The sequence below is a fragment of the Hemicordylus capensis genome, chromosome 14 (genome assembly GCF_027244095.1).
Source record: "Hemicordylus capensis ecotype Gifberg chromosome 14, rHemCap1.1.pri, whole genome shotgun sequence".
Taxonomy (NCBI): domain Eukaryota; kingdom Metazoa; phylum Chordata; class Lepidosauria; order Squamata; family Cordylidae; genus Hemicordylus; species Hemicordylus capensis.
In genome coordinates this window covers 18,837,005-18,857,618 of record NC_069670.1, presented here as the reverse complement: position 1 = coordinate 18,857,618, position 20,614 = coordinate 18,837,005, and the positions used below count along the sequence as shown (strand labels likewise).

Sequence of the window (20,614 nt, the reverse complement as noted above, 5' to 3'; positions counted from 1 at the left end):
TAGATCCCAATCATCTTTCTAGTAACCTTTCCAGAGACAGATGTGTAAGCAGGATCACCACAGTTATATTATCTCCTTTTCTTACTGTACTGAATCTCTTTGATGTCTGTGCTGATGAGTAAAATATTCACTTCAAGCTCATTTAGCAATTTAACCTGTAAACAAGGGTTATTCTCCCACCACAAACGTGTAAGGACCAACTTGGACCTCCAAAGGTCACACTCGGGTTGTAGGGAAGAACTGCTTTAAAGGCAGGGACCACCCTTTCAGTCCCAAGCTGGGGTTTTGGCCGCCCCTTTCCACGAGGAACTTTTCAAGCAATCTAGCCATTCCTTTACATAAAACACTGGTGCAGATGGATAGGAACATAGGAAGCTGCCATATACAGAGTCAGACCATTGGTCTATCTAACTCAGTATTGTCTACACCAGTGATTCTCAAACTTGGGTCCTCAGGTGTTATTGGACTTCAACTCCCATAATCCCCAACCAAAGGCCACTGAGGCTGGGGATTATGGGAGTTGAAGTCCAGTAACACCCGAGGACCCAAGTTTGAGAATCCCTGGTCTACACAGACCAGCAGTGGCTTCTCCAAGGTTGCAGGCAGGAATCTCTCTCAGCTCTATCTTGGAGATGCTGCCAGGGAGGGAACTTTGAACCTAGATGCTCTTCCCAGAGCAGTTCCATCCCCTGAGGGGAATCTCTTCCAGTGCTCATACTTCTAGTCTCCCTTTCATATGCAACCAGGGCAGACCCTGCTTCGCTAAGGGGACAAGTCATGCTTGCTACCACAAGACCAGCTCTCCTCTTGGGAGCCAGTTCCCCCTCCTCTCTGCAGTTTCCTGGCCATGATTGCCAGATTTGGCTTATTTGGGATTACGGCCCGTTTGACCCACAAGTATACCCCTTAGGTTCTGGCAGCCAACCAGGGTGGACCCTGCTTAGCTAAGGGGACGTCCTGCTTGCTACCACAAGACCAGCTTTCTTCCATGGATACCTTTAGAGAAATAATTGAATAAACTATTTCATTGTAGAGAACCATGAAAGCACTAGCAAAGTAAAGTATTCCTTTGGCAGAAGTCCAGCAGGGGACTGTATGCTGAGAATGCTCCCCATATAGTTTACTGCTTTTAGCAGATGACAGATTAGGCATTAGCAGAACAGAAACACGTGGAAGGTTGTTCACATGACCGGGAGGCAGAGCGGGTGGTGGTGAAAGGCTGGTTAAATTCACCTTCCCCCAGATGATGGCTGTAAGGTTGCTGGGAGCGTGGACCACGCACGCTTCCAGATGATTTGTGCTGCATGCTGCAGTGCGGAGCTCTGGAGGCTGGGATGACACATCCTGGCCTCCAGACATCCTACAATGCACCACGCAACATGTGCAAAGTGCTGGGGGTTTCCCCCACTAGACAGGCATTCTAGGCACCCATCTCTGTGTCTGCTGGAGCTAATCATAGCCCTGGGGAACACACAGTTCCCAAACCCAGGTTAAGGGCTCACTCAAGTCCTTTACCCTGGCTAACAGCCAGGTTTCCAAGCGAGGCTAGGTGGTGGTGCCTGCCAGAATTGGGCTGGGTGGTTCCCAGCAGTTCTCCTGCATAACCTAACCCAGGCTGGGCTTCCCTAGCCAGGGATAGGGTGTGCATGAGAATAGCCTCATGGATGCAAAATTGATATCCCTTTAGAAAACTCTTATGAAATAAAAGTAGTTTTCTTAGTGGCTCCTCCTCAGGATCTTCAGTGAAGTGGGAGAATACCTTTCTAGGGCAGCAGGAGGCTCCCCAGACTTGCCACAGCCAGTGCCCATTAGGGTACTGCCCCTTGAATCCTAAATAGGATTCAAGGAGAAATAGTAAATAGGAAAATTTTCAATAGGAAATAGTAGAACCCAGAGCTGGCTCCAGACAACTGCTGGAACACCACCTCCAGCTTCTTCTCTGAATTGCCTTGTATCCAACTGCTGATACTTCTAAGGCTCCCTGAGGAGCTAACCATGGTCCTGATCTACTGCAGCTGTTCTGTCCTTATGCAGAGTCTTACCAGGACCAGAATATTGCTTAACTGAGATGGGAATATGAATCAGGGCCCCTGACCTTTTTTATTTTTAAAAAACATTTATATTCTGCCCTCCTTAGGATGACTGTTCATTGAACCCTTCACCAGCAGAAATGTTTTAGAATCCCCAACCACCATCAAATGGAATTCCTTTCCTTCCAGAAATAATAGGGCAGTTCACACGGCCATAAATTGGGTAGGAGATGGGCCCCACAAAATTTAGGGAGCTGGTCTTGCTTCTGTTTTGCGATCATTTGTTAGGCCAAAAAAAATGTGGAAGGTGGGGAACCTCGAGTCCCACCAGGGTAGGATGAATTTGCTACCTACCTCATTCTGAAGCTGAAGACAGCAGCTGGGTTGGGCTCATTGATTCTACCCAGCGGAGGCCTGAAAGATGGCCAAGATCTCCACCTCCAACCTTGTTTTTATCTAACACATGATTGGAAAGATAGGAGTGCACCCAGTTCCTGAGACTAGGTAGTCCTGAGACTAGGTAGGACTCATCATCTCCTTCCCAGCTCATGGTCATGTGAACTGCCCTAATGTTTGCAAGCAGTCAGGACATAGAAGCTTCCGTCTGCAGATCAAAGAAAACTCTTTTCAAATCATATGAGGACCCATCCCAGAGTTTGCTTTCAAATCTTTTATTGGTAGGATTAAATACATGCAAGGAAGATGGGAACCAGCCCAAATACCACTTGCAAATTGTAAGCAAGTTCTCATTAGTTTTATTGCTTTCAGTAGAAGTAATTGAACCTAAATATTCAAGCATTAGAAAATATCCAAACAATATTCAGAAAATATATAGGTTTTCAACACCGTTGTTATACTCATACATCAGTATGATGTGCATTCTTCTTGTTGTTTTAATTAATGATTTGAGAAAGATTAACATTTTAGGAAGACACTTATGAAGAAGTTTGAGCAGAACGATCAGGGAAAAGCCATGATTCATCTTCACCGGGTGCATTAATACATATACTGCTTTCAAGAGGCAGCTCTTTTGAGTCCCAGGAACCAAAGTGCAATCAGCAAGAGCACCTGGGATTTCTGTTTTTAGTGGGAGAAAAGTGCTCTGAATTTCTCAAGATGTTCTCTGTTGCAGCCAAACTTCAGGGACTACAGAGGGAAACAGAACTAGTGACCTATGATATAAGACCCACTGGTGTGCCAAGCTTAGAATCAGCTTCTAAACACATTTATTATGAATAGCTGAACCCTTCTGGACCCTGGCAAAAACTCAGTCCTGTGTGAACTCTGCATTTTGTTTCTGAATGTGTTCCAGTGACAGGCATCTTATCTCCTCTGGAATAGCTTCATTTCTCAAAGCTCATTCCTGGAAGGAAGAATCATCCCTCTGATCTAGGAGGGATGTCTCGCCTACCCCTGGATGCATGGATCCACAGACTTAGGCTTGGCTCACTAGCCAGCCATGATTTGCAGGCCAACAGCAATCTCATCTTCCCTCAGACCCTTTTCTGGCACCTAAGCAGAGTAGCAGGTCCTCTGTCATTTGCTCTGGGAGATGGCACTGGTAAGAAACAGTGAGATCCCTTTCCAACTGCTCAAAAGGGACTCCTGCTGTTTCTTACCTTCTCAAATGGCAGTGGAAATAAGGCCCATGGGGAGGAGAAATGTGTGGTGCTGGGTGTCCTGCTCACCAGAGGGCTGTGGGCACTAGCCACTGGCAAGCGGATTTGTAGATGCTTGCTTGGATGAGCGGGCTGTGATTACCAAGTAGTGAGGAAGAAAGCACTCTGTACATGGCCAAAATCACGTGTTCCTTTTAGTACTATCCAACAGTTTTATGCAACACCTCCGAATCCCACACTGTCAAGGAGTTTAGGGTGACATACATCACAATAACACAGTTTGCCCTCTCACAACAACCCTGTGAAGCAGATTATTCCGAGTCAGTGATATTTTCCAAGCCTCACAATAAACTTGCTGGTTGAACAAGGATTTGAACCCAGATCTTCCTTGTGATCTTCTGTCTGCTACACTAATGGCTCCAGGGTTGAGGTTCAAGAAGGTTCGGGTGGGGCTAGGCCCCTCATAAAGCCTCCTTCCCCATCTAGCTAGAATCTGATCTTGTTTAGGTGACCCAGTCAGAATGATGGTGTGTGCAGTGCTGGAGATATCATTGTGGGACTCCAGCTGTTAGGATAGGCAGGGAAATGGTTGGGTACATGGCAGGAACAGGGATACAATGAGGAACAAACATACCTTAGACCATTACATTTAACACCACACTATAAAAATTCAAATTAAAAACACCACACCAAGATGATCCATATCCTGTGCCAAAAGTTAACTATGTGGCCTGCATAGATCTCATAGACGTGCAGATATGCTTGTTTTGTATACAGTGGTCCCTCTACTTATGAAATTAATCCGTTCTGAATGCACATTTGTAAGTCGAAAAGTTCGTAAGTCGAAAAGCGGTTTCCCATAGGAATGCATTGGGAACGGATTAATGCGTTCCGGAGCCTAGAAAAAAGACCCAGACCCCCAGTAAGGCTTGCAAACTGCACAGAAACATTTCTTTTCCAGAATAAACAGGCAGTAAACAGGCAGGCAAGTCAAGGAAACCGCATGTAAAATTCGTAAGTCGAGGAAACCCCATCTAAAAATTTGTAAGTCAAAAAAACCGCATCTAAAACCGGATCTAAAACTGCTGTTTGTAACTCGAAAAATACTTATGTCGAGTATTTCGTAAGTCGAGGGACCACTGTACATGTATTCTGCTTTCCCTAGACATTGACGTAAGGGAAGGACCATGGCAGGACTCCAAAGACTCTTCCCTGAACTATGGGAATCCTGTGTATCCTATCTCCACCTCAACTAATGGGATCCTTCAAGGATCACTTTCCAACCTCCAAACCACTGAACATGCATGAAGGGTTACATCTTGGTGTCATGAAGGGTTACATCTTGGTGTTTTCTTTTGAAAGTTTCTTTGGATGCTGAATTTTGCTCGCCAATTGAAATTCTGCACTTACTGTATCTCTTGGCACACACTTATCTCTTGGCACACTCGTGTAATACACTTGATTACCCTTACCACTATTTATATACTACTTTTCAAGAAAATTTCTCAAATGGGTTTACAAAGAAAGCAAATAATAAGAAAATGGTTTCCTGTCCCTAAAGGGCTCACAGTCTTAAAAAGGAACACACAGAGGCAGACACCAGCCACAGCAACTGGAGGGATGTTGTGCTGCGGATGGAGAGGGCAAGGTGATCTTCTCCTACTAAACATATAGTCACCACTTTGAAAAGTGCCTCTTTGCCCAGTTAACAAAAACACACAGCCCTGCTTTTCCTGTCACTCTTCAAGGTCCCAGGAAGAGATCTTTCCTTAACGTTATGTCCTGAAGATCCTGAAACCGGGAAAAGAGATTGGGCCCTTCTTCGTCCACACAGATGAGAAGAAGAAGACTACAGTCTGTCAAGATGAAAACAAGTTTGTCTGTCTGTTGTCTGTTTGTCTGTCAGGATGACAAAAAGAAAGCAAGATGGAAACTGTAGTCACCCCAAGCTGGGTTGGAGGGACTGGAGAGGAAGAGAGAGAGAGTTCTCCTACCTCTTTTGGCCAGCATTGTGCTTCTTTCCTTCCATAGACATAGCCAGCTCCCCACAACAGTTAATCCTGCAGCAGCAATTAGCACAACGATGACCCGATACCAGAACCAATGAGGTGGAAGCAACTGGGTTTCACCTGCAATGAGGAACTTTGTAAACAGTGGGCAATATTCTTGGGAGTTATGGAGAGAATGGTTTTCCAGAGCACAGGACATCATCAAGTCTCTAAAAAGCTCCAAGAATGCATCTGGATAGTGCCATTTAACTTTGAGTCCAAGACAGCATCATTTAAGCATCTTACACTGTTGATCTTACATTGCGAGCAGTGGCACCTTCTAGATTTTATCTCAAATGACTATGCTGTTTTGCACAGGTCATTCACATTTGTGGAAATTGGGAGGATGCAATTGTGGTACTTTTAAAAAGAGAACAAAATTATCTAGGGTTATATCACATGGCCAAGTTTCTCTTTTTGCATGAGCACAGTCATAGGAAAGCTGTCTTTTCCGAGTTAGTGTTTTCCAAGTCAGTCTGCATCTAGCTCAGTATTGTCAACACTGACTTCTCCTCGGCCGGCCCGCACGCACGCACGCACGCCTGGCAGCAGCGGCCGCTTCTCCTTGGCCCGCCCGGCGGCGGCCACCATGGCCGCCCACAGCCTGGCCTGCTGGTTCTCCTGGGTGCGCCACAACCAATCACGCACCCCCGCAGCCCAGCCAATCAGCTGGGCTGCTGGGACACACGTTCTAAAGGCACACCCAGGAGAATTAAATATATAGATGGAATAGGTTGCTTGGACTATGGCAAAGAATAAACTAGTGTGGAGTTGGCAGGGAAGTTACGCTCTCCTTTCACAAGCCTCTAGATCTCTGAGTCAATTCCATATCCGTTTTGCAATGTAAGAAACCTTTAGTGGAGCTAGCACTGTAAAAAAGGTAAGTTATTAAAGATTTTCAGGACTTCTTACTGTGATGAAAAGAGACATCCAGATTCATCCTACAAATTGCCACATCTGCAGACTAACCTTTTCCTCTAAATCACTTAATCCAGCCAGCCTCCTTTACAGTCATCCCTCGTGATATTCTGCAGGAGCTATTCCTTGCCTCCTTTCCATACTTTCTGCTCTGAATCTCTATGGAATCATATGAATGGATGAAGCTACTTGTGCTTAGTCTCTGTCCAGGGTGTAACCCAGAAGGAAAAGGTCTTTCCTAGACCAGCTGCCTGAGGTTCTTTGCACTGGAAATGCTGGTGATTTAACTTGGCACCTTTTGCATGCAAAGCAGGTACTTTGCTACACCCCACAATTATTCCTGTCCCAATGTGAGCAGTAACATCTCTGTTAGAATGAGAGCAGAGATGTGTGGATGCAGAAATTTTGCCAAATTTTCAAAAATCAGTTGCAAGAGCCACGCTTTAAAGATCATTCTTGCATCTGATCCAATATTTACAAGAACCTTACGTATCTGCCAGTTAATTTGGCATGTGTCCAAATGAATAATGTGGAAGTGCTGGGGGACAATAAATTGCTCACCTTGATTTTCAACTTCATTTGGGCAGATGCTGAGCAAATTGAATGAGACGCTCTTCTGATCAGCAGGATTGCTGACCAAGCAGGTGAAGGTGGAGTCTGAGGAGCTGGGCTGCCAGAGCAAGTGGAGATCTGTGCCACTGGCAGAAACCCAGTACCAGTCGGAAATTCCTTCCAAAGTACCAGCCAAGTTCCCTCTTTTCCAGGAGACATTAAAGTCCCCCTTTCCAGGCGGCACCTGACACTTCAGGGTCACATTGCATCCAGCTGAAGCATTGGAGATTAGATGGTGGGATATCTTTGGTTCTGGAACTGGCTCTATTGAAAAGGAATGACACATGCATGAACCTTCCCTGCCGCCCACTGACTGTCAGTAGTTAAGTGCAAAGGAAGAATGGTGCTGGACTCCTTCTGTAGTTTCAGGGGGACATAGAAGATGCATGAAAAGGAACTTACTGTGAACCATGAGGCTGAATGTATATTCTTCATTCACTGCCTTTTCAAGCCTTGCACGAGCCCTGTATATTCCACGGTCATCCAGCACCAGGTTTTTAATACTTAGCGTGGTCACATTAAGCACTTCCAGCCTCTTCCCAAACCTGTCACTGGGATCAGGCCTCTCCATTTTTCCAGCTCTGAATTCAGCAATCACAAGTGCCATATTGCCTTGGGTCTGAAATTCCCATTCAGTTCTCTCCACTCCTTTTGCTGAGGAGGAGATATTTAGATGAAGCAAAGTGGTTCCTCCCAGGACCCCATCCACCTGATATGGGGAAGGATTTCGCGATGGATTACTTACGGTGCCTATTTAAAACAAAGGAAAAAGTGGGAGAGAGAAAAGGAGAAGTCAGGGGCGGGGTGGGGGGGGTGGGGAATCAAGCCACATTATCATATTCTTTTTACATCTGAAAGAATGGACTGGTCAGAATGACCTCTATATCAGAAGAACAAACTGCCATTTTTTCCCCTTAAGCTCAACATTTAAGATTTCAGTTCTGTCTTTTATTTCATCCCCCCTTGTCTGCTGGGCAGTCTATCTTCTTTTATGTCATTTCCAGCTTGTTTAGGGCCATACAGGGGCATATCTAGGGTAGGGCAGGCAGGGCACGTGCCCCGGGCACCACTTGAAGGGGGCGCCATTTTTTTAAATGAAAAAAAAAATTAAAATGGCTGCCAAAAACAAAATGGTCACCGTGCATGCTCAAATGGCCTCTGTGAGGCCCTAGGCCATGCCAGGCCTCGCAGAGGCCAACTGAGCATGAGAGGCAGCCATTTTGTTTTCAATGGCCTTTAAAAAAAACAAAAAACATTATTTTTAAAAATGGCCACCGCACATGCTCAAATGGTCCCTGCGAGGCCCCCAGCCCAGGCTGCAGCGGTGAATTAAGAGGCCAGCAGGGGGAAGGGTTACCTTTGCAGACCTCCCATGGCCTTTAGGAAGCCCCCTGAAGGGGCTACAGGTTAAAAAAATTAATTTAATATAAGTTATGTACACATATTCAGTTTGGCACTATGTACAGAGAATCAGGGCTTGTGAATATTGAGCTGAAGTTTATGAATTAGGATTGTATTCATTTGCTCTTACTTTGCTTCTTGTGATAAGTGAGTTAAACGTGATGTCTTAATAATATGACTATTAAATGGTGAGTTTGTCTTTGAATCAGTGTGAAATCCTTTGTATTAAGGCCTACTGGGAGTTTCTTGCTCTCTTTCTCTCATTTTAACTGTCTTTCTGAAATACTAGAATATATTCCAAGCAGTGATACAGTTTACTCTGCATATCCTTTAATTATTTTCAGAGTATCTGGGAAAAGTCAAATTCTCCATTTAATTTTAAAACTTATGTAATGGTGATGCTAGTAGATAATGAGACAGGTACTTCTGTTTAGTTTTCCAAGTACACCTCCACATAGTATTTGGGTATTTCATGAGCCCCAGCATACTGAAATTTGTAGTTTTCCAGCATTTTTTGGTCTGGCTACGTCCACTGCTAAATAGTTTTTGAAATATTAAAAGATTAACGAGCCTAACTTGTATTTTTCAGCTGATATTATGGTAAAGTTATCTGAAAGATGGGTGTCAGATGTTTGGACGGGGGCACAATTTCAGTGCTTGCCCTAGGCGCTATTTTCCCTAGATACGCCTCTGGGGCCATAGAATGATCTATTAAGAAAAATAAGGGCTGTTCCGAGTGGAGTGCGGGGCTCAGAGCGAATCAGTGCCAGCCCCTCATGGCAATTCTCAGTCTGTCTGAGAATTGTCTGTCTGTCTGTGCTGCAACTTACTAACATTTTTACAACTGCCTCCCTCGCGAAGCACAACAAATACAGTTGTTATCTGGAGTTGGTTTTCTTTTATATTTCCTTCTTTTATATTTATATTATATTTCTTTTATATTTTCTTCTCCATAAGACATCATAATTAATTTTCACTATCTCCTCTAAATTTCTCAAAATATATACTCCCAAATGTTTTAGTTTTGTTTGTCCAATTTAAATTAAACAACTGTGTGCATTAATTAGCATTACATCTCTAATATATAAGTATTGAATAATTCTGTCTTTGTTTTATTTATATTGCATCCCGAAGTTCACTCACTTCTTTCTATTATATTTAATACACATGAGAAGGAAGACTTTAAATGTGTCCATGAGCAGAGTATCAGCATATAAGCCAATCTTAAGTTCATGCTGTCCAACAATTTTAACATCTTGAATCTCAAACTTCTCTAGACATGGGCGAGGATATTTTCCAACCCCTGTCACACACACCCCTGTGCCTCCCGCCTGGATATTGTTTACCTGGAAGGGAGGGGAATGCTTAACAGAAATGCTTAAATTCATGTTGTTCTATTTCAACCCCTTGAAGTAGACCTTAGTAGAATGGCTAAGGGCCCAGGCCAGAATGCAATGCAAGCAAGAAAGCAGATGGTTCTAAACAGTTTTATTTTCTCCAAATTACATGCACAAATCCATTTATCAACATTCACCTTGTCTCTCATCTTTCAATAGCTTCTTTATCAGTTCAGTGATTAATTTATGCTTGGGTTGCATCCTATCATCCTACAAAAGCTGCAGAGTAACAAAATAATGGAAAGCCCAAGCAGTGACTACTCCCTGTGGCAATGACAATGGTAGATTTCTCTGCATCCCCCAAACACTCTCTACACTTGAAAATACCCATTTCAGTCTCCTTGCTAGCAGCAAAGCAAGCTTAGCTTTGTGTGCATCAAATCAAATGGTTAGCAAGCATTGAAGGACTCACCATGGAAAGTGCAGACTAGTGTTCCAAACAAAAGATTGATCTTGAGATGCTGCGAGGTCATTTCACATTCACAACCATCTCTATTTCCTATGTGCCAAAGTTTTCCTAAACAAACAGACACCTTTGTTGATCACCACTAATTTACACAAAAGAGGGTATATCTGGAACTGGGTTAATCAAAACATGATGGGTGGCCCAGCAGATCAGAGATGTGCTTCTAACTTCCCCCACCGAATGAATGACTCCGTAAACACAATGTCGCAGCTGTTTTGAAGCTGAGGAAAAGGGTGGGCTACCCTTCCTTGTCCCTCCCATATAAGCCTGCCAGCTCTTCATATGCTGCCACCACATGCAGAAGAACAATGCTAGCTAGCATCCTGAAAGAGGCTCTTATTACCATTTCATGTCTTCCAGGCTTGAATTCTGGCCCCAGCAACAGATTCTGAAGCTGCCCTGGTGACCCTTGCTAAAGGTAGATCCCAATCAGCTTTCTAGTAACCTTTCCAGGGACAGTTGAGTAAGCAGGATCACCACAGTTATATTATCTCCTTTTCTTACTGTACTGAATCTCCTTGATGTCTGTGCTGATGAGTAAAATATTTAATTCAAGCTCATTTAGCAATTTAACCTGTAAACAAGGGTTATTCTTCCACCAACAACTTGTAAGGACCAACTTGGACCTCCAAAGGTCACACTCAGAGAGAGAGAGGCTAAGCCCGCTCTCCCCGCTAACCCCATTCAGGTGAGTCTCACTGATCATGAGACTCGCCTCAGAGATTGTCTCAGCTGATTACTGATTTCTGGTGGATGACTTCTCTTTCTGTTTGCAGAGCTCAGGGTAGTGTTTGTATGATCCTTTCTTCCTACTTTCATTCTTACAACAATCCTGTGAGGTGGGTTAGGATGAGAGAGAGTATCTAGTTTAAGGTTATCCCCGAGTTTCCTGGCTGAGTATGGATGGATTTGAACCCAATTCTCATCCAATGCTCTAACCAGGCTTTTAACTAAAGTGGGGTACTGAGAGCAGGAGACAAAGGAGACTAAACTCATTATTTTAACTATGAAACAAGTACTAGAGTGGCTAAACATTATTAAGGTTGGCTGGCATAAACTAAACACACACACACACACACACATTTACTCCATAGTAAACCTGTGTTCACTGGGATAAACTCAAGATATTTTTTTGTTCAGGACTGAATCTTTTCTTTATCATTTGGTTGAGATATACATACAAATGTGAAGTGGAAGAAAGGAAAAAACTGTGAAATCCATTTTTTTCTTTCATATTTGTGTGTGTGTGTGTGTGTGTGTGTACACTTGTATCTATAATAGCACAAAATTTGCACACATTGCCTTGATACTGCTGCCCAACACAAAACTCGTTCTGCATATGGATGAAAGAAAATAGGTGGAAGACTGATGCTGAGGGCTGGCTGAAATCCGAAGCAGAAGAGCAGCAGCACAGGGTGAGAGAGGGTGAGAATCAGCGTAGAGGGGCAAAGAGCAGACAAAGAGCCCTGTGGCATGTTAAAGCAGAAGCAGACATTGGGTAGATTGGCATCAGAAAGTTGATGATTCCCACTAATTTAACAAGAGCAAGTTTTTTTTTAAAAAACAAACATCTCTACCATGGCTGGCCTTGTGCTAATTGCTTAGCTTTCAGCCTTGGTGTTTGTTACTAGCATGGTTCCCTTTGACTATTTGTGCAGTTCTGCTTTCCAGTGTTCTGTGTTTTATGTTAGAATCTCTAATCTGTGTTAACTGTGGTGTACATTTGTCTGTTAGGGATCATGGGGCTCTAGTTCTGTAAAAGAGCACATGTTTTGCATGCAGAAGGGGGGTCCCAGGTGTTGGAAGTTAAAGGACTTTGCGCTGTCTCTTGTCTAAGACAGTGGAGGACAGACTAGTGAGTCAGAGGGCTAGAGGGTCAAGGCATTGGTCACCCCTTTTCCACTGCTCTGACACTATCCCTTTGGATATGTAGATTGCTAATCTCAGGGATTAACTTCCTTCCTCTCTCTCTTCCCTACCTGTCCTTCTACCTTGCAACATGGCAAGCTCCTCTCCCTGCACCATGTGTGCAGAGAAGATGCAGAATCCATCTGCATCCAGCTAGATAGATAGATTAGAGATCCTAACTCCTCACTTTCCTATCTAGAATGGAGTTCCTTAATAAATGCCTTATATATTGATTTGAAACTATGAATTGGCTCCAAGTTACTTTACTCTCAGCATACACGCATGCCTAACTAAATTCCGCTGTGTTGTGCCTCTGTGCATTCTGCTAGAATGAGAAAGGGGTTCTCTCACCACAGAGAATTTCCATCAGGTTATGGGAGCCCAGTATTTTGAGCTGTGTGTACTGCAACTAGAGAGTTAGGTTTGTTCCAGGAGATCCAGTGAGATCTAGCATGGACACTTTGAATTGCTAACCTGCAGCAACTGCCTTTTGGAGCCAGTGAGGATGGCTACTTACCTAGAGGGAAAACTCAGGCTGACTATCTTGAACGCAGACAATTTGGAATGGAAAACCAGATTGAGGCTTGCACTGAAAGCAGAAGGACTCTAAAAAGTTACTGAGGAGGAACCCCCCCCCCCCGCAGATGGAACCATGGCTGCTGAGAAGACTGCCAGACAAAACTGGCTGATCAAGGATGTGAAATCTCAAGCTTTGATTGCAGCTTCTGTGAGTAAAAATTATCTTTACACGATATGTGATCTTGGAACCTCAAGGGAAATGCTAAGCAAGCTAGATTCCTTGCATATGAAGAAGGAGTGGGCATACACCTTTAACTTGAGAAAGAAAATGCAGGATCTCAGGTATAAAGTTGGGGACTGTTTTGCTACATATATGGGATTTCTGGAAGATTTCTTTTTTCAATTTAAAGAGGCAGGGGAGAAATTTACAGAGAGTCAGAAGCTGGAAGCTCTGTTCCTAAGCATGCCCCCCAGCTATAGCAGTATAATCGGCCAATTGGAAACCCACACCAATCTAAGCTTTGAGGAAGCAGTACAAACATGATCTTCTGAAACAAACAGGAGGAAAGTTTTGAATTCTCGCTATGAAAGTGAATTGGAAAGTAACTTTGCTCTAAAGCAACAATTGACCATTCCAGGGGAAACCCAAGGTGGGGAGGGAATGCTGCAAGAGGAAACTGCATGGGGCCCTCACATTTACATACAAAGAGATCTGTCTTTGTTGCCAAGGAAACTCAGTCCAGAGAGAGAGGACTGAGGACACATGACCGCCAGCAGAGAGACTGCTCCTGAAGTGAGGCCAGCTGGGACTAATGCCTTTAGATGTTTTCTGTGTAACCAATTTGGCCACAAGGTGGCGAACTGTCCCAAGAATCAGAAAAAGGATTTTAAGTTTACAGAAAGATATTTGAACAAAGGCTTTAATGTTTGCTTGATGCAAAGCGATGAAAAGTTCATTTTTGATTCTGGTTCTTCTGTTAATATTTCAAATAATTTGGATTTCTATACTGAATTGTTTGATATTCCTGAAGAGACTGCTTATTTGGGCAATAATACTACAATTAAAGCCAAGAAGAAAGGCGAAGGAATTTTGTATTGTAAGTTACTGGATGGATCTGTTAAACCATTTTTTCTTAAAGATGTTTTGCATATCCCTGACTTCTCAAGCTCCTTGATTTCAATATCCAAGCTAGAGAAACAAGGCTGTGAACTGTATATTAAAAACAGACAATGTGTTGTTACCCAGAATGGAGAAGTTTGCCTTGTAGGCTCTAAATCCAGAGGTCTTTACAGTGTGGAGGAGCAATCTGTATCGAAGACAGACAGAGAAAGACTAGCCCAGTCCAAACCTGAGGCATACCAGCCTAATGAAGTGAACCTTGCTAAGTCATGCCTGCATGAAAACTGCTTGCAACTGTGGCATAGACGCCTAGGACACAGGAGCTATGAGTCAATCCAGAACATGAAGGAAAAGGGATTAGCTAATGGCATTGATTTTGTACCATGTAATATTGTAACTAACTGTGTTTGTTGTCTTAAGTCCAAAGCAGTTAACAAGCCATTTCCTAAGCAGAGTGAAAGGAAGACCAGAAGACTCCTAGAACTGATCCACAGCGATATATCTGGACCACTACCAGCAACCATAGGTAATCAAAAATATTTTCTAACAATAACACCAGAAGGAAAACTGTATGAGACGCTCTTCTGATCAGCAGGATTGCTGACCATGCAGGTCAAGGTTGGGTCTGAGTTGCTGGGCTGCCAGAGCAGGCAGAGATCTGTGCCACTGGCAGAAATCCAGAACCAGTCAGAAATTCCTTCCAAAGTACCAGCCAAGTTCCCTCTTTTCCAGGAGACATTAAAGTCCCCCTTTCCAGGCGGCACCTGACACTTCAGGGTCACATTGCACCCAGCTGAAGCATTGGAGATTAGATGGTGGGATATCTTTGGTTCTGGAACTGGCTCTATTGAAAAGGAATGACACATGCATGAACCTTCCCTGCCGCCCACCTACTGTCAGTAGTTAAGTGCAAAGGAAGAATGGTGCTGGTCTCATTCTGTAGTTTCAGGGGGACACAGAAGATGCATGAAAAGGAACTTACTGTGAACCGTGAGGTTGAATGTATAGTCTTCATTCACTGCTGTATCAAACCTTACACGATTCCTGTATATTCCACCGTCATCCAGCACCAGGTTTTTAATACTTAGCATGGTCACATTAAGCACTTTCAGCCTTTTCCCAAACCTGTCACTGGGATCAGGCATCTCCATTTTCCCATCTCTGAATTCAGCATTCACAAGTCCCTGATTGGTTTGGGTCTGAAATTCCCATTCAGTTCTCTCCACTCCTTTTGCTGAGGAGGAGATATTTAGATGAAGCAAAGCGGTTCCTCCCAGGACCCCATCCACCTGATACGGGGAAGGATTTCCCGATGGTTTACTTACAGTGCCTATTTGAAACAAAGGAAAAAGTGGGAGACAGAAAAGAGAAGTCGAGGAGGAGGAGGAACAATCAAGCCAAGGCCCCTGGTACAGTTCTTATGTTCTTACTACAGTAAGATGGTTCCAATCTGGACAATTGGATTTGGCGAAGATGGCTTCTCCCTCTCACTTATGTTAGAAGAACAAATGGTAATATGTTTTTCTTAAGCTCAACATTTACATTTTCAGTTCTCTCTTTCCTTTACATCCTCCTCTCTTATCCCCGGGCATGTCCTCTTACCAGATTTTATCATCAGATCTTTAATGATCATTTGTCTATCTATGTGATTCAAAATGCCTGATATCCACCCAATTGCTTGGAATAAGATTAGATATACTGTACATGTAAATAAACAAATGTCCCAATGCTGGGAGTAGAGATGTGTGAACCGGTTTGGATCTGAACCGGGGCGGTTCAGCGGTTCGGATCCGAACTGAACCAGCCCTCAGGTTCGGGCTGCAGGTTCAGATTCGAACCGAACTGGGGGTTGGACCCTCAGCTCCAAGTAATATGGGAATGCAGCCTCTCATACATTGCCTCTCCTCTCTTGTTCCCTCAGTTTTAGTCAATCTGGGAGTATTTAGCAATATTCCAGCTCTAAACGATATCAGAATGTTTAGCAAATTTTGGAAGACTCACCAAGGAAAGAGCAGAGCAAGGTTCCAAACAGAAGAGCGATCTTGAGGCTTCTGTGAGGGCATTGCACAGCCATTTCTGGCTTCCAGTGTGTGGAAGTCTTCCTAAAAACACACACACACACACACACACACACACACACACACACACACTTTTTTGTCATCAGTTTGGTCATAATTTCTTCCTCGGTAGAAATTCAGAATTGTGTAAACTAAAAACACAATAGATGGCTCAACAGATTTGAGATGTGTATCCGACTTCTCCCTCTAAGCCAGTAACTCTGTAAAAACAGAAAGTGGTTGTGATGCAAGCAATGAAGCTATGGGGGAAGTGGGGCAGTATTCCTTGTCCTGCCCATTTCCTGCCTCCCCTGCCCCCACCGTGGCCGACAGCACCTCGCTTCCTGTGCCACAACCTGCCATGTTCTGAGATGCCAACATATTTCTGAAAGACCGATCTTTTATTTCTACAGCAAGGGGGTCTGTGCTCAAGCCTGCCTGGAATTCACATCCTCTGCCCTGGAAGCCCCTGTGAACTCTTGTGCCCTTTTGTGCACAAGCATTTGCTATCCCCTGTTAACTGAGCAAAGAGACACCTTTGAAAGTGGTAATTCTCTAATATTTAGTAGTGGGGAGCAACTGGCCCTATCCAACCCCAGCACAGCGTCCCTCTAGTGGCTGTTGCTGGTATCTACCTTATGTTCCTTTTTAAATTGTGAGCCCTCTGGGGCCAGGGAACCAACTTATTCAGTAATTATGTATTTTCTGGTGTAAAACACTCTGAGAACCTTTGTGGGAAAGTGGTCTTTAAATAGCTACTACATGGCGCAACAGGAAAATGACTTGACTAGCAAGCCAGAGGTTACTGGTTCGAATCCCCACTGGTATGTTTCCCAGACTATGGGGAAACACCTATATTGGGCAGCAGCGATATAGGAAGGTGCTGAAAGGCATCATCTCATACTACATGGGAGGAGGCAATGGTCAACCCCTCCTGTATTCTGCCAAATACAACCACAGGGCTCTGTGGGCGCCACGAGTCGACACCGACTCGAAGGCACACTTTACTTTACTTTAAACCATTCAGGGCTTTATAGGTAATGATACAGAAAGGCATCATCTCATACTGCACGGGAGATGGCAATGGTCAACCCCTCCTGTATTCTACCAAAGACAACCACAGGGCTATGTGGGCGCCAGGAGTCGACACCGACTCGATGGCACACTTTCCTTTACCTTACAGTGGTAGTACCTACTTTCTTTCTGCTCACGTTTCTTTGGATCCAACCCATAGCATTAGATTAGCAAAAGAGAGACAAATGTCTCCCTTCACTACTTAGCCAAACTGGGAGTGCCAGCCAAGGCCCTACAACTCACATGCCCTGAAAATCATTTGTTCAAGTTGTTTCATTGTCGGAGATGAAACTCTCTTAATTCCATTTGCTGCTAATTGTGGGAAAGCAACCTCAGTTGCTGGAAAGAATATGGAAATGCCCATTATAAGAGGACATTTAAATGGAATAGTGGATGAGCACTCTCTGTCTTGTCTCTTTTAGAATCTATTCTAAACAATCCCATCTTAATAGCAAGACCATGGGCCCTGTCAGACGAAAGGCATGAAAGCTTCTAAACAAGCTTCAAAAAACAAGCAGAGAATTCCCTCCACAGATGGACCCGACAGCCACATGGTTCATTTTGCTGTCATTGCTCAGTGGTTTCTTTGACCCTTCCCTCCTCCATTCGCCCAATCCACGGCTGTTTCTGGGCTGTTCTGTGCTGAGCCTCTTGCAACAACTGAGAAGAAAGCCTGGGGGTTGGTTCAGATGCAGCACAATGGCAAATTCAGCCACTCTTAAAACAAACAAGCCAACCGCCCACTGTGGCGTTAAAGCTCCGTTTGGTCAACTTGAACCTCGGGTGAATTTGAGAGGCACATTCGGACGAAAGAGCACAGCAGGGACTCTCAAATCCAACAGAGGATCAGTGTTTGTGTCTGAAGCAGCCCCATCTCTCTCTGTGCCAGAGCTTCTCAAACTTGGGTCCCCAGGTATTATTGGACTACAAATCCCATCATGATGGGTGAGAGGAGTTGTAGTCCAACAACAGCTGGCGAGCCAAGTTTGGGAAGCCCTACTCTATGCAAACTGGAGCTTGCAGAGTCTTGAATGACATCATGTGCAAGAGCTGAATGGGGTAGCCTGAGGTCTTAAGGGCCCTGAGACGAGGCGCCAAATACTGCCTGCTCCCAGCCCCAGGACTCAGAGGGCATGCAAGTGGGGTGCCACACAGTGACACAGCTGCAGTGCTCACTGCAGCCCTATGCCCACCCTCTTAAGACAGAGGTGGAACTCCAGATGTTGCGGAACTGCAACTCCTTCAGGCCCTGGCAACAGTAACTCATGCCTTTGTTACCTCTCATTTGGATTACTGTAATGCGCTCTATCTAGGGTTGCCTTTGAAAATGTTTCGGAAGCTTCAAAATGCAGTGGCCCACCTCCATATAGGTGGCCGTAGAATTGATAGTGTCACACCTCTTTTATTCTCACTGCACTGGTTGCCTGTTCTCAAAGAGCTGGTTCTCACCTACAGAACCCTTACGGGCTTAGCACCTGTATAGCTCTGGAATCACTTCTCCCAGCCGGTTGTATCCTGTCCTGTGAGGTCTTCTCAGCTGGCCCTGGTGCCTGGGCCCATAGGAGGACCTTCTCTGTGGCCGCCCCTCTTCTTTGGAACACTCTTCCCCCACCCCCGATTCGTCCCCCCCCCATTCGTTCAGCCCCCTCCTTAGTTGCTTTTAAATCCCATCTTAAGACCTACCTGTTTTGCCAGGCTTTTGCCCTTTATTTATTTATTTTTAATTGTTATTGGTGTTGTTGTTCACTGCCTAGAGTCTTTGGAGGAGGCAGTATACAAGAAATTTTTGAATGAAAGATAGATAGATAGGTAGACTATCACCCCCAGGCACAGTAAATTGTGACTGGAGGTGATGGGAGTTGTAGTTCAGCAACATCTGCAGTCCCACAGGTTGGGAACTCCTGCTCTAAGATGACTGCTTCACCATGCCTCATGAAAGGGATGCTCCAGAGCTGAATAACTGCCCTTCTGATTGAGAGCTTAACACTGAGATTCCAAAGGATAGGCAGACGGAGATAAAACACAAATTTGTCTCCTGTGTGTGACAGGCAGGGTTAAACAAATGAAATCCAAGAGGCCCAAACCCAGTAAGGGGGAGGGTGGCTTTTCAATCCCAGCAATAGCCCTGCTGCCCACTCCTGCAATTCCTCCTTTTCCCAGAAACTCTCCCTGTCATTTATTTCATTTATCGTTAGATTTTTATACCTTGCATTAAAACTGTCTCAAGGCGGTTTACAAAACATTTAAAACAATAGAAGACTATAAAACAGTTACACAACCAAAATATTCAATTGGAATATAAAAATACGGACCTAATTAAAAGTTTAAAAAACAGACACAATAGGACCATAAAATACAGCAGCAACGACAAAAACACTCATATAAAAAGCCTGGGTAAAAAGCCAGGATTCCACTTGCTTTCTAAAAACTGTGATGGAGACTGAGGAGTGGATGCCCACTGGGAGAGCATTCCAACGTCTGGAGGCAATGACTGAGAAGGCCCTGTCCCACGTGCACGAAAGGGGAGCCCCCTTCATTGTCAGCATGCAGAGCAGAGCCCCCTCCAATTTACCAGCATCATGTTCCACTTCCACGAGGAGGCTGAAGAGGAGGATGGTGGAAGAACAGATGCACCCAACTGGAACATGCACCTTGTGTAGGGTGGTGGATTCCGCCACCTAGTGGGGAAATCTGCTATCACTGCAGGAGCTACTGATGTCTCCTCCTTCCACATTTCAGCAGCCAACCAAGATGAAGGGGGACCTCTGGACTCACGATGCATGGCCGTTAACAGGAGCACTGCAGTTCTCAAGCAGCATGACAAGAATATGTGTGTACCAAAATGTTACAAGCCAGATGAGAACTGTCAGAGATCCCCACCCCCACCCAGTTGTTTATGGAGGAAGCTCATAATTCGTGACCCAAATAGCATCTGAGTGGATGGGGAGTCACACATAGATATTGAAAGAGATCCGGTGCTTGAACTGGGGCAGGTGGGGAAATGTCAGAATGGGAGGGTTTATTCTAATATGCAGCTGGATGTGCTTTGTGAACTTCCAAAAGAATTGTGCAGTAGGAACTCAGTTCTTGTGTAGTTGGGCCTATGTGTTTAATAAGGAGCTGGGCTGAGAAGAGAAAAGAAAAATAAACAGAAAATAGACAATATAACCTTATATGAAAAGTATCAGGGGTGTAGGGAGCTTGGCGGGGGCCAAAATCCAACCGGCGGCTTTCCTGTCCCCTGGGTATTCCTTGGCCCCCCCAGCCACTCCGCCTTCATCTGACATCAGACACAAGAGGGTGGAGTTCTCAGCACTGGCCCCGCCCCTTGCTTCTGACATCAGATGCAGGGGAGGGGCCAGTGCCAGGGGCCAAAGTGGCACCCGAGGGTGAGGGGGATACTTGGGGGGGCAGAACCTTGAGGCCTGGAGACAATTGTCCCCAC

General features: G+C 44.7%; 1 long non-coding RNA gene across 2 annotated transcripts in view; it reads left to right on the top strand.

The window, feature by feature from the left end:
• Nucleotides 1-20,614, top strand: part of LOC128337167 (uncharacterized) — a 67,949-nt gene that overhangs the window by 27,222 nt on the left and 20,113 nt on the right. The gene's annotated exons all lie outside the window — the stretch shown is intronic.